Raw genomic sequence first — 6,326 nt, 5'->3', positions numbered from 1 at the left:
TGATAAAAGACTGAGGTGCCACCTCCAACAGTTACTTTCCACAGAACTTGTAAATAGAAAAAACAGGGATTAATCTTTTATTCCTTTTTGGGGAGTTACAAAATTTTTATACATACACAGATGTTGAAATAATAATAAAATTGATAACCGTTCGTTTTTGGTTGTTTAGATTCAGAATTTGCTTCTGCTTTTCTCCATATTTGCTTCACCTCTGTCAATTGGTTAGATCTATCATATATGTATTCTTTTATGTGGAATAATTTCCAGTAGCTTGCACGTATAAAATCACTTTACCTCTCAAGAAAAATGACATGCTAAGGTTATGTAAGGATATCTCAGTTGCAGGAGGTTTCCCAAGAGGCATGAAGCTTAGACCTGCCTCTTTGGCCTGCCTCCCTTGGGAGTGAGACCAGCCCCCCTCAAGTCTCAGCTCTTCCTACCAGTCTTGAGGTGGCCTTCTTTGCCAGTCCTTGGTTAAAAGTCTCTTCAGATAATCTTCAGTGGGTAATTCACGGTGACTGTTCCCCAATTTTTATTTCCAGTTTAGTTCAGAATAGATCTATCTACCTATTCTGCTGCCATCTTACACCTCTGCTATTTGATTTGACATGTTATCTTTGCTTAATTGTTAATTGATAAAGGATAATGAAAATTTCACATGAATTTTGGGCACTGCATCATGATTGTTTTTGCTGAGTGTGGAAACACCACCATGGGGCTGGATTGTGTAATTTTTTAAACCATTTGAAACTCATTATTCACTTTAAAATATGTAAACAACTGTAGCTGTGAGATAACAGATTATGCTTTTGCTTAAAATTCTGGGGATCCCTCTCTTTTTTTAAAAAAAAAACAACAACACACTAGTAGTAGAACAAACAAGCTTATGTTTAACAGAGGAATAGACAAAAGTCAGCAAACTCATTTTAAATTAAATTCAGGAGTAATTAACAAGTATAATTGATGAATTCTTACTAACCTGTGAGACATGTTTTATGACTGCCCACAATTATCTAATACAGCTTTTATAAATTTTTGTATAAAATTATACTTCTGTTGAGCAACAAGACTTGCTAATAGAACAATTTGCAAACAAGTAAGTCTTTAGATTTATATTTGAGCAGCACAGAAAAAAAGAAAGTAGTCACTGGTTCTCAATAGAGGACTAAACATATAGAATTTAATCTTTTTAAAAAATATATTTAATTGACTTCAGAGAGGGAGAGAGAGATAAAAAGAGCAATGACGAGAGAGAATCACTGATTGGCTGCCTCCTACATGCCCCACATTGGGGATTGAGCCCACAACCCAGGCATGTGCCCTGACTGGGAATCAAACCATGATCTCTTGGTTCATAGGTCTATGCTCAACCACTGAGCCATGCCAGCTGGGCTGGAATTTAATCTTAAGTGAGATTTTATGTTCTTTTTTACTGTTTTCTCCAGCAGGGGTAGATTCTTAGCAGTAAGATTGGTGATTTGAAGTAAGTGTATGTTTTCAATGTTACTAGGTATTGCCAGATTGTTTTTAAAAATAACTTTATTATTTTACATTTTTGAAAATGTGTCCTTTGCTCACATCCTAACTAACAATTAATCATCAATGCTTATCTTCATCAGTTTTCTTTTTTTTCATTTTCTGTATTATTTTGGCTTATTTTATTCTTTTTCTAAGTTCACATGAGCATTTGATTCTTTTGAATATCATTGTATTTTGACTATAGCTTTGTTTTCAATACTATAATTTTATGAATGAGTATTACTTTTGCTGTTTTAGTATAAATTGTTTTTGTTCTGATCACTTTGTAGTTATTTCTAACTTCAGTTTTGCATACCTCCTTGATTTAAACTTTACCTGTGTATCTTTACATTTTCAAGTAATCTCTTTTATCAACTTTTGTAAATATTTCTATTTTCATTAAATTATAATCGCGAGTGGGATATTTCAGTTATCTGTTGCTACGTGATAAACCACCCTAATTTTGTGTCTTATAACTGTGATGGTTTTATTATTTTTGTGATTCTGTGAATTTCCTGAGTGGTTCTTTTGCAAGTTCCACCTCAGTTCACTCTTGTGGTACATGCCGCTGGCAGCCAGGCTGGGCTGGGAGCTTCAAGAAGGCCTCGCTCACATATCTGGCAGTAGATGCTGGCTCTTGGCTGGGACACTCTGGTGCCTCTCCATGTGTCTTCTCATCCCCAAGTAGGCTAGACAGACTTTCTTATATGATAGTCTCAGGGAAGCAGTCCAAGAGAGTGAAAGCTGAAACTGGGTCACATCTGCCATATCTTACTGGTCAAAGCAACTCACAAAGTCAACTCAGATTCAGTGGGCAAGGAAATAGAGGAATCCTTTGATAGGCAGAGCTACAGTCACATTGCAAAGTCACAAACCCCCACCAGAGGGTTTGTACCTGCAGGGGAACGTGCAGTTTACTGATGAGGCATTCAAGGAGACTTTCCTTTCCTCTTCTCCCCTTACAAGTGGCCCCGTGCACAAAATTCGTGCACATTAAAAGGGGATTAGTTAGAGGAAATAATTTAATATTGCTATTTGCCCTTTCTCTATAATAGAAGTGTCAGAGATGAAAGAAAATTAGTAAAATGTATATGAAAACCTTCCTCCTGTCAGAGTCTGGGGCACACCATGGGACCAAGTCAAGTCCCTGCCTACCCACATGTGCCTCAAAATTGCATGAGACCCAGACCTGGAGGGCCCCCACCCCTCCTTGGGCTAGATCCAGACCTGGCTAGTCCCACCCTTGTCAAGCCCCGCTGGGCAGGAAACGTAGCCTCAGGTCCCCTGGCCCGGTGCCAGGACGGGGAGCATGGCCTGAGGTCCCCCAGCCCAGACCGGGGTGGGGGGGCGTGTCTTGAGGTCCCCCGTCAAGCCCCGCCAGGTATGGGAGATGGCCTGAGATCCCCTGTCAAGCCCCACTGGGTAGGGGGCATGGCCTGAGGTGCCCCATCAAGTCCTGCCAGGCAGGGGTGGGAGGGGGGTGCATGGAGCCTCAAGTCCCCCAGCCTGGCACTGGGAGGGGGGAACAGCCTCAGGTCCCCTGTCAAGCCCCATAGGCAGGGGGGTGCAGCCTCAGGTCCCCCCTGGGTGGGGGGTGCAGCCTGAGTTCCCCCAACCCAGCACTGGGGGTGCACCTTGAGGTCCCCTGTCAAGCCCCGCCAGGCAGGGGGTGCATCCTCAGGTCCCCTGGCTCGGTGCTGGGGTGGGGGGCACAGCCTGAAGTCCCCTGTCAAGCCCCACCTGGTGGGGGGCATGGCCTGAGGTCCCCCTGCCTGGCACTGGGGCCAGGGGAGCAGCCTGAGGTCCCCTAGCCCAGCACCAGGACAGGAAGCACACCTTGAGGTCCCCTGTCAAGCCCTGCTGGAGGATGGGCCTGAGGTCCCCTGTCAAGCCCCACAGGGTGAGGGAGGGTGTAGTAGCCTCAGGTCCCTGCTGATTGCTTGTTAAGGCTCATTATGGGAACTTGGCCTCAGCTGTGGGTGCAGCCATCTTTGTGACAGAGTGATGGTTAATTAGCATATTCGCTCTTTATTAGATAGGAGGATATTGTCCCAGTCTGAAGGACAGAAGGAGGAACTCTACTCATCTAGTTCCTTTGTGGGCTCTCTGAGGTCAAGGAAAGTTGGCAAATTCATATGGGGCTCATGATAACTACCCCAGGAGCCCATAGATTTCTGCTTACTCATTCATTCCAAGATCCACTGAGACTCCAGTCTCTTATACAATACTGCAAATTCTTACTTTTTGGGGAAAAGCCTCATATCCTTTTTCTCTGCCCAGGGCCAATTAGAACCAAGGTCTCACTAACATCTAGCTAGTCTCTAGGCTCTTGGCTCCCTGCAGCTTATCTCAGGAAAGATAGATAACTTAAAAAGTTGGTAGGAAGACAAAGAAGAAAGATTCACTTATATTGCATTTTCCTCAAAATACCCTGGTCCTCCCTTGGTTTGTCTTTTGTTTGAGGTGATTTACTCCTTACAAGGAGACTCATAAGTCTGATTTTGTATTTTCCTTTTTGAAGGAAGGGACTGAATTTATCTGGGTCCTCATAGAAAAGGCAGGTCCATTAAATACATCTCCACATAATAGCACTTTTAAAGATGTTTTCTTAAGTTTCCTAACACTACTAAATAACTGAAGTTATCAAAAAATAACTCTATAGAACTGAAAATAAGACTTTTCTTAAATGAATTAGTTTTTCTAGCAATGCATGCTGACCTTTTCTTTTTACACTGTACTTTTTAAAAGGACATTTGGAAAAATTATGAAAGAACATTCAAAACTGTTGTGTGCAAAGTTCTTTAGTTGTAGGAATATAAATATTCTCAATCTAGCAGAATTAGGATGTCTTTGGGTGCATTAACCAACTTGGCTTAAAGAATAAGGAAAAAAGTATTACTTAGTATAAGAAGTCCCCAGCCCTGACCGGGTGGCTTGGTTGCTTGGAGTGTTATCTATACACCACAAGGTTGCTTGTTTGATCCCTAGTCAGGGCATATACCTAGGTTGTGGGTTCCATCTCCAGTCATGATGCATATGGGAGGCAACTGATTGATGTTTCTCTCTCACATTGATGTTTCTCTCTCTCTAAAATCAATAAAAACAGATCCTCAGGTGAGGATTAAAAAAACAAAGAAGTTGGCTCCAAATAAGACAACATGATTAAGTCAACAGCACAATGGTGGTATTAAAGACCCAGATTTCTTCTATGATCTTGCTCTCTTACCCTCAGACTGGCAGCAGTAGGTGGACAGGTTGTTATATGCAGATATGTGATAAAACAAGAAGAGTGTTGTTTTCTTGTGTTTCTCTTAAAAAATGATGCACTCTTTTTCATGAGCCCCCTTTTAACATTGATGTATTTAGTGGAACTTCCTCTTCTATGTGAACCCAGAACAAATCCAGTCACCTTTTTCAAAAAGGAAAAATAACAATACCTGATTGTTAAACACCTCTCATTTGTTTACTCTTAGCTATAAGTAGCCATTGGATGGAATCACTAGAACTGCATTGCAATGAATAGATTGAAGTATTCAATTGGTCAGCATCATACAAAGATGGATATTGAAACACAATCAGTTTCTAGATCTTGAGCAGGAAATAATCTGTTAAGATGGTGACAAAAAATTGTGTGTAGAGACATGTCTGACTTCAGAGTCTGCACTCCTAACTCCTAACTACTTCCATTCTCAATAAATGAAATTTCAAATAAATCAGTAAAAACATATGATATAATATTATGATGTATTATAGAATTGTATATGTGAAACTTGTATAATTTTATTAACTAATGTCACCCCAATAAATTCAAGTAAATAAAGGAAATGCCAAAAAATATGTTTCAAAACTGTTTTATTAATTTCTAAAGGTAAAGAGAATTTAATAAGTAGTATTTCCTGCATGGGTAGGATTACTTTATCATTTCTCCCAAAGTCTTTGAGGTGGTGGAATCTAACCAGGTTTTATACTAGTATGAGTGTCCTTGTGTGTCAATGTGTATTCTATAGGCTGTTCATTCATGTATATAAAATAGGTAGATGATTGCATTGACTGACATATATTCACCTTAATGTTAATGAAAATATTCTTATGTAAATATTATAAAGGTAAGAAATGACACAACTAAATTGCACTCTAATTGAAAATAGCATTGGATACACAGAAATTTATTTAAAATACATTTAAATAAAGACTAACATTCAAGAGCATTAAATTTGAAAGCAGCTGCACAACAAATTGAGAACATATTCACGAATGAAAATGAAGTTCTTACTAAAGTGCATTTTTTTCCAACAATGACAAAAATTAAGCTCCAGCAAATGCATACACACTTCTCTTTTTAATATGTCTATTAAGAAAGAAATCAGCCTTGCCACTGACATTATTTTTTTTACAGGAAATGACCAGTTGTATAATTTTAAAAGCATATGCTTATTTTGCAGTTAAGTTATACAAGTGGTTATAACCTTTGAAATCAAGTTTCACTGTAACTATAATAACCACTGATTGCATATCTATTTCTACCAGACAACAGCATGATTTTTTTTAATAAAACTATTTTTAATATTCTGAGTACTTTAGAAGCCATTTTACCCAGATTTGTTTTCAGGTACTTCTGCTTATCTAGAAAAACTGTCTCTGTGCTTTAGTGATATAACTCTTATGAAAGGCAATCTTTTCCTCAAAGAAAGGGGTTTACAAGGGACTTCCCCAAACCGCTAGTTCTTCATAGTACTATTAAGCCAGAAGTTTATTATTAAACTTCTTAAATATTGGTGAAGTTGTCGGTATAAGAAGCAAGCATTCAA

This window comes from Plecotus auritus (assembly GCF_963455305.1).
Source record: "Plecotus auritus genome assembly, chromosome: 3".
In the NCBI taxonomy this organism is placed as follows: domain Eukaryota; kingdom Metazoa; phylum Chordata; class Mammalia; order Chiroptera; family Vespertilionidae; genus Plecotus; species Plecotus auritus.
The sequence above is the reverse complement of the archived record's forward strand: the minus strand, read 5'-3'. Positions refer to the sequence as shown.